General features: G+C 35.9%; 1 protein-coding gene across 1 annotated transcript in view; it reads left to right on the top strand.

The window, feature by feature from the left end:
* The first annotated feature begins 8310 nt into the window (after nucleotides 1-8310).
* The window catches only part of HPGDS (hematopoietic prostaglandin D synthase), a 47442-nt gene continuing 46668 nt past the window's right edge, over nucleotides 8311-9084 (top strand). The window contains exon 1 of the mRNA XM_081052111.1: nucleotides 8311-8432. The gene's annotated coding sequence lies outside the window, so the exon portion shown is untranslated. The remainder of the gene's footprint in view (nucleotides 8433-9084) is intronic.

The following is a 9084-nucleotide window of genomic DNA, read 5'->3' as shown; positions in this document are numbered from 1 at the left end:
GATATGCATTCCATTGTGTAATGTACCACAATGTATTATTATTGAGTCATCACATTTCACTAATAAAGAACTTAGACCAACCAAGGGCAAGAAGAATGTAAAATGGATATTGGAAAAAGAAGCTATAAATACAAATTTTGGCCTTTGATCAGTTGCAAAAATGGGGATTACAGTAATCTATATTTTATCTTACCTTATCATGTATACGTTATGTGTGTGTGTGTATATATATATATATATATATACATATATAAATATATATAAAACCAATTACATTTCATGGACTTCACATTTTTGAATATTATAACCAATTATTTTGTAAAATATCCCAAATAAAAAAAAAGTGTTTCCTCATTATTAAATTCAGGTATCTTTGGCAGAATCATGACAGAAGTGGTGCTGTGGTCTTCTGACTGGAAAGGAAGAGAAGGACAGGAAAGAGGAAGAGGCAAGGATGAGGATTTACAGGTCAACATCCACCCACAGACTTTCTGAGATCTAGTTCCATCTTCTCCAATTACTAAACATGGGACTTTGGGCAAAGTATTTGATTTATTTGGGTTATCCTTCATAAAATAGCAACTTATTAAGCTCTCAAAGACATTAATAAGGTAATAGTTACGGAAAGGTCTCATAGCCAATATTAAGCATGACATTTTGGTACAGGAAAAAAAAAACCCTCCCATCAAGGTCATAAATGACATAAAAGCTCATATGTTAAAACATTAACAATTATAGCCAACATACATTGCCTCCTTGGAAAATTTAGTGTTGGACATTAAATGTTTAATTTTCCCTGCAAACACATGCATGAATAATAAGCCTCACACTTACTTACTTTGTCTGATTTATTCAGGTAAGAAGAGCAGCAGATGCACAGAGCTAAATTCTTATGCCCAGGGACATAAAATAGTTTTTATCTTCTCTTCTTTCAAATGAAAAATGAAGACTTAAATACATGCAAACTGAAAATAAAACACTATCGTTCTTATAAAGCTGTGAGTCACTCTCAAGCCTCTGTGTTATTAGCAGTTGAAATATCTCCACCATGTGAAAATAGACTGATCAAACGTCTCCTAGAAACAGTGCTCTAGCTATAGCGTGATAACAATACTGAGGCAACAACTGTCAGCTCTCATAACATCTCCTCTCGAGTGATGGATAAGGCATTTAATTGTCTGGAAGTCCCACAAGGCTGAACTATTTCTGGAGACCAGTGAAAATGAGCCACATTTATTTTTAAATGAAGTAGAGGGAAATGTTTTTAACTTCCATAGAAAATGTATTGATGTGAGTAAAAGTCTCAACCACTAAGACATCACTTCTCAAAAAACAAATAAATGAAAACAAAACAGAAAAATCCCCAAACCAAAATACATAGAAATCTACTTGGGTGGAAATATCACATTGGATTAGAGTAACTCATAAAGACAGGATTTTGAGTTATCACCTATTCTCTGCAACACTGCCATGCGCTCATTGCCTGCAGATGGTAAAGCAATTTATGTTTTTAAGAGGTATCCAGGGAAGGGGATTCTATAATGCCTCTCAGGAATTTGCTTAGTAGTTTACAACCCTTGCTGTCAGGAAACTATTCTCTATATTTAACTTAAATCCCACAAGCCAAAGTTTAGACCCATTTCCTTTGGTTCAGTCCTCAGTGGAGATGGAGAACAGCTGTTCACCATCTGCATAATACTGCTTTATAAATTAGAAGGCTGAGGTCTTCCTACAGCCTTCTTTTCTACTGGATAAATGATCCCATTCATTTAACCTGTCCTCTTATCACCTATTTGCAAACCCTTAATCATTTTAATTCATGCCTATGAATTCTAAGTTTTTCATGTCTCTCATAAATTGCGTACCAGACATGTTAATATTTGTACCAGAGTTGAGAGTAATTCTCTTTTTCTGTTACAACTATGTCCTTATAAATCCTGGCATCATATGCACTTTTAAACACTATCATGCATTTCTAATATGTTATTATTTGTGTTCTCTGTGATTACTATCTCCTTTTTTAGCTAAGCCACACATTCTTAAATTTAACTGGTGTATTTTTTCTTCTGTGTTTGGGTCATTATATGAACATGAATCTTTAAATTGAATTCAATTTTTTTTCTGACTAGGACAAAATATCTGATTATAGTGGCAAATATCTTATTCTAATTTGAAATTACCTATGATTTTAATTTATATGCTCTACATTCCGTTACTGTGATCATCAAATTAAAAACAAAACAAAACCAAAAAAAAACCTAAATGCCACAGAAACTCTAAACGATACTTGGCTTATAGGTCAATGTTACCTTTGAGGACTTTTTTTCTGGGACAATATTTCCATTGACCAATAATAATAGCTAGCCAGTTGTTGGAGGATTCTGTTTAGGGTGTTGATCTGCATTGCTGTTACACTGAGTTCATTTTTCAAGCATCATTTTTTTTTCCTTCTGTAGACCAGAAATAACCCACAGTGAGCTTGTGCCATTTGGTTGTAGTGTATGCTCTCCTGCCCTGGACCAAGGTTTTCTTGGAGCATCTGATACTTTTGCATGCCACCAAACTGTAGTTATGAGCCCAGAATTCTTATCATAACCACAAAAAGCAGTACGTGCAGAAAGCTCACTTACAGTTTGACTAGAAACTGACTGGAAAAAAAAGGGATGACACTCATGTAAGATAGTATTTTTCTGGGGTCATGATTTCCATTCCTGCAGTGATTCTGTTCAAGTCCAGATAAATGATACCTATTGTAACAGGTTCTGTCATTCTGGTCTGCAAAAAAGTTAGACTGATCCACAGGATATTTTTTCACAATGCCACGTTGTTCCTTAGGTATTTGTCGGTTAATTTTCTAATGATTAAATTTAGCTATTTGCAGGGAATAGTTATTGAATTTTTAAGCCAGCAATGTCTAAGAGACTCTTGGAAGGAAGAGACTTTAACTCTTAACTGTAATATCTAAAGAACCTCTTTCTTATTTAAAAATACAGGCACCGGAATTGGCTCTTGCTAACAGAATTTACAGTTAACAAAGAAATACTGAAGATTGGCATTGAAAAAACTAAGGCAATAAATGAATTTTTGATTTCGTCTTTTTAAAAAATATATAGCCATATAGTATGATGCTTGGGTAGTTCTCCAGTCTTTTTCAAAAGCAGACATACAGAGAATGTCCTATTTTAAGTTGGTCGTGAATTAGGTAATGCTTCCTCATTGCTCTGAGTTGAAAAATAGTTTGTATCTTTTAGCATTCATTCAGAGCTACATTTCACAAAATGACTTAAAACAGTTTCCAAATTTAAACCTGTTGAGTTTTAAAAAACTGAAACCATAAGTTGAAGCTAAGGTTTCCATTTAGACATGTCTCATTTGAACTTATAGTTCCCTTGTGAAATTGGAAATCATATCAGTGGTTTTCAAAATTGTTTGCTTGCATGTCCTCTAAAAGCTTTTTCCTTCATTTATTCAACAAATATTTTTTGAGCACCTTCTATGTTTATGGGATACATCAGTAAACAAAATAAACCAAGACTCAAAGAGCTTAGAGTCTAGAAACAGATAGTAAACATAATAACTAAATTAAATAGTATGTTAGAAGGTGGTATGTGACATGGGAAAAAGAAAAAAATAGAAGCAAAAAAGGGAGGTCAGGAATATAAAGGTAGGAGGAAAAAACTGGATAGTTTGTAGTATTAATAAGATTTGAGCAATGACTTAAAAGAGGGGAGAAGATGGCCGAGTGGGGGAACAACATTCCAGAAAAAGGGAGCAAAGGCCCTAACGTGGGAGCTTGCCAGGCATGCAAAAGGAGACCGATGTTTCTGGAGTGTGGTAAGGGATGAGGGGTTAGCAGAAGAGGAATTCAGAGAGGCAATGGGAGGCCACATCCTGAGGGGAACTGGCAGCCACTGGAAGGACTTTGGTTTTAACTCTGACTAAGATCAAGGGAGAGGGCACGGGAGGATCTTAAGCAGAGAAATAATACGATCTCAACTACATTTTTGAAGGATCATTTTGGTTGCTTTGTTGAGAATAGACTATATGGCAGCAAAGGTAGAAGTCAGGAGATCTCTAAGGAGACTACTGAATAATTATAAGAGAAAAATGATGATGTCTCAGAACAGGCTAGTGAGAAGTGGTGTGACTATGGATGTTTTTAAAGGTGAGTCACACAATTTCTAGATGCATTGAATATGTAACATGAGAGAAAGAAAAGAGTAAAGAATAATTCAGGGATAGGTATGTGTGTGTGTATATATGTATATGTATATATATGTACATATATACATACACACACATATATACACACACATTTGAGAGTCATTGGTGATAGGGACTATGTTACTTAAGGCCATGAGGTTGAATGAGATCACACAGGGAATCAGTGTTGAGAAAAGTGGCAGATCAAAGACTGAACCATGTAGTAGACCAGTATTTTGAGGTTGGGGTTAAGAGAGAAAAACAAACAAACAAACAGGAAAAAAAAACAACAGAAAAACAAAGGAGACTGAGAAAGATAAACTAGTGAGGGAGGAGAAATACTGAGTGAAAATTTTTATATGAAAATTCATATCAAGGAGGAAAGACTAATCGACCACACTAAATCCTTTTGATCAAGGAAGATGAAGCACAATTGATCATTGGATTTCATGACTGTGAAAATCAGTAGTGAACTCTGTACTAAACTTTTGATGTAAGGATGGGCGAACGCCTTATTTTGCAATCCTTAGAGGGAACCGGAGAAGTCAGAGAAAGAAATATAAATAACTCTTTTGAAGAATTTTATTAGAAATGAGACCAAAAAAAAGGATGGTAGTTTTCAGAGTAAGTGAAGTAAAAAGAGAGTGTTTTTAAGAAAGGAAAAAATAACAGCATGTTTTGATACTGATAGGAAATATTCTGTAGAGAGTGAAAAATTGATAATGTAGGAAGGGGTAGAATTGCTGTTCTCAGGACTTATTTGGGAGAGAGCGGATGGGAGCTTTGTCTAAGTAGAGGAACTGGCTTTCTACTGACAGCATGACATTTACCTATATCAACAGTTGGGAAAGCAGAGTACATGTTTACATTTACTGGTGACTAGATACCTGTGGTGGTGGGAGACCTTGGAGATGCTGCAGCTATTGGAAATGACAAGATGTAGTCCATGATCCTAGAAGTTAATGGCTGACATAGGGTGACACACAAGACTATTTGGAGGAAAAGAGTTCAAAAAACTGAATTTTCTGAGTAGATAAATTAAAGTGCGGTCACTTTTAGTATGCATTACTGATGTTGTCTTTGCTTTGCTCACTCCCACAGATGAAATATATTTTTGTTGCCTATAATTAGGGGAGAGAAGAAATGAATAGTAAATATAAAGTCATCACTCTTGCTACGCCTACTCTACAAAATATTTAATACAGAATATTCCCAAATGGGCCAAAACACCCCATTTCTAAAACCATGCACAGAAATATGTATAAGATAGGGAAATACATAAAATCCTACCATAGATTTATGGTACCTTGTTTAAATGAGCTTCTTCTCTGACAGCAAATTTTGAGTTTTTCCTATATTTGGCACTTTCAGAAATCTTTACCCCCTGATACAATGTACATAGTAAAATTTGGAATGGCTGAACTGTTCACCTCACTTTTATATTGTGAAATGGAAAGTGGGAGAGGAAAATTGGCATGGCTGCTTGAGCACAGTCATATTTTCAAGCAGATGAATTTTAAGGGAAAGTACATATGAAAGCTAAGCATTAGGAAATTAATTCCCTTTAACCTTTCTATGTTCACATCCACCACGACATGTCTTTGTATGCCCTAGTTTGCGGACTACTGATAGAGACAGTTGCAAATTTAAAACAATCTGGGTCATTAACATTCTGTCTGGGGAAAAAGAAAACCATCACAGCTCAACAAAATCAAGACGAAATGTTTGGTTCAATTGAAGCACAGGGCAAATGAAACAAAAAATTTAGAAAGCTCCAGAAAAGGAAAAGGCTTTCTTCTTCCAAATGAAGAACTAACTGTTATCGTTTAGAGAACATTTCCATTTGGAGTTCATTCTTGAGCTTTTATGATGCTGTATGGCACTTGACTGGCTAGGACTGTAGATCCAGGGATGGCAACAAACCCTCCACCAGAGCAGGACAGACCTAAGTAAACCTACGTCAACTGCAGCAGTTGACAACACAGATTTAGTCTTGCAGGAAAGCCTGTATCCAGGAGTTTCAACTGTCTTCAAAGATTCAAGCAAATAGCAAGAAGACTATTAGTACAAACTGAAACACCTAGATATCCCAACAGGCTGACGGACTACAAAAGAGACTGAAGCAAGGTTATTCACAGTCTGAGTCATATCGACAATCACCATCGTGGAAGCTTATCCATGGGCAGCTGGGCCTTCAGTCAACAAAACCACCAATCTGTAACTTGACTGAGAACTGACCTCTGCAGTTATTACCAAGACATGCTGGTCTTTAGAAGGAAAGGATGACAATTCTCACTGAGAAAAGAGGAACATCTAGTGGAGACTATTTGCTTCAATGGAAATAGAAATTTCAGGACATTTCTGCTCTCAGATAGACCAAGTCCTCCTCTCGTTGAGCTCTATTAACGGGTCTTAATGCGCATTGCACTTAAAAGTAGCTGACGGGGAACAGATAGTAGCAATCGCCACCATGAGTCCAGCAACAGTTTGATATTTTGCTACTTTTAAAAGCATCTACATAAATCTGAGAATTATTGATGCAAACAGAGGGTGCCAAAAAGATGTATACACATTTTAAGAAAGGAAAACTGTATTAAAATTGTAATACTCAATATATATTAATAACAAAAGAGAAATACAAGTCACGTTTGACTTCTGCAATTACAAGAGGTGCTCAGAGTGGTTCCCATCAGTGTCCAGACACTTCTGATGGCGGCAAACTACTACTTGAGCAACGTTGACCAAAGTGTCCACTTGTGTACATTTTTTTGGCACCCCCAGGATATTTGAAAGACATTTTGTTTATTCGGAATAAAGTTTGCGTTTGATGTGCATATAAATTCCTTATTTAGTTTTAAAACCTCCACAGGTCATATGGACTAGACACTGAAAACCACTGTTCTAATCCACTTCCTTCCCACCTTCTTATATTATCTTGCTTATATTATAAGGAAGCCCCATTCTTCAATGGTCAGTCTTGAAGTATGTCATCTGTATTCATGATTCTAAAACTGGGGTTCCTGGGAGAATTACAAGGAAACCACCTCTACATATCCTGATATGCAATAGAGAAGCACATGGGCTCCTTAAAATCGTAGTCTAAAGTTTTTATTTCAGAAAGAAACAATATGAAGTTTATGAAAACATAATTCAACGAAATGTTTAAGGATCTGTATATTAAAAAGTGTTTTGTCAAGAGTGTCGACGAAAATTATAAAGATTCCTCTGATAAGAGCACTTTAAAAAATCAGAACATGTATTGGTTTGAATAGTATGATATATAAAAATATGTATTTTTTCAGTTAAAACTCATAAAATTATTTTCCTTTATAGAAAAGATAAAAGGTTATAAATAAAGTACTGAAGGAAAAAATGATTACCAGCATTTTCTCATCTTAAATCAAAGCATCACCAGAGAGTTATAAAAGTTTCTTTTGTGCTTATCCAAGCATTGGTAAAAATGTTCGTGATTGGAAAAATTCATTTCCAAATACTTTTATGTATTTGTTTTGCCATATGTTTAAAACTAGGCTTCTAACTCTCTCCCTGGATACACCAGTACACTTACAACAGTGCTTGTTTCCAAAGAAATCTTGGAGAAATATAAGAAAAATAACAATAAATGAAACACATACATGTGTGGTTTTCAAATGTAGACAGATTTAACACCATTGAAGTGCTTGGCTTATTCTCCCTTTCTTAAAAATTTCAGAATAATTTTAATTGTAAAAATTAAAAAGAACATCTAATTGTGTATTAGCGTTAAGACATGTATGATAGTCCACAAAGTATTTAAGCTTAATTTACAAACAGAGCTTACACAGGAAAACCTGCCAGAGTGCTGAGCAGAGATTCTCATTTCCTCCCAGCTGCTGATCTTGAGACATCTCTTCCTCTTTTCCCTCTGTTCCCCCTCTTGCCCTCCACTGATTCTTCCAACCTATCTTCCCAGTTCAACTTTAGTGCAGTCTATGACAAGAGATGGGTGAGGGTAGAGCAAGAGGGAAGCCCCTCTCTAACGGCTCCTCTTGTGCTCCTCCCCATTCTACCACTGAGCTCATTGTATCTGCATGGTCTCCAAGACGAGTCCAAGATCTCCTACCTCATCCAGAAGTTTCCATCAGATCCTACTGCATAACTTCCACTCTAACTCCAAGGGCGAAATGCTTAGGATGTCTTTCTTTTCTAGAAAAGGAAATGTTTGAGGAACAATTCTACATTTTCCTTTGGTATGTAAACAGTCTTGCTTCAATCCATTCCGAGCAGTACCTGAAAAGTCAGCATCATCATTAAAGTGGTCTTGGATTTCCTTATAGTAAATGCAAATAAATAAGAGGTATAGAAGGGAGTCTTCTTTAGAAAAAAGAAAAAATTTTGGGGGGTGGAAATGACTGATAAAACTGAAAAAGTTGTAGGTAGGTTAGAATAATCACTTCAGATAAAATAAGGAATAGATAAATTCATTTGGAAATTATCTCTTCCCTCCCTCCCTCTCTTCCTTCACTCCTTCTTTGTGTTAACAAACATTTATAGAGATCTACTATAAACCAGGCACTGTGTTCTGTTCTAGGTTTATAGTTGAAAAGGAAAAAATTGTGCTATATTGGTCAAGACAAAATTTTCAGTAGTTTAAAACAATAATGATTCATTTCTTGCTTATGTCAAAGTCTGACTAGAAGTTTTGGATGTGCTGATTGAGCGCTCCTGATCTCCTTGGCGTCTGCCTGCCTCTGGAACATTCGGCATGTTCAGAAGCAAAGAGAGTAAGGGAGTACAGCCTAAGATCTCCTGCCTCATAGGAGGTTTCTCACTGGAGGTTTTGCTCATCCTGTTAGTGGTGTTATTTCTACCATTCCTCTAGCCAGAATCCTGCTGTGCAGC

The sequence above is a fragment of the Rhinolophus hipposideros genome (genome assembly GCF_964194185.1).
Source record: "Rhinolophus hipposideros genome assembly, chromosome: 1".
NCBI lineage: Eukaryota > Metazoa > Chordata > Mammalia > Chiroptera > Rhinolophidae > Rhinolophus > Rhinolophus hipposideros.
Note: the sequence above shows the minus strand (reverse complement) of the source record. Positions and strands in the feature narration are given on the sequence as shown.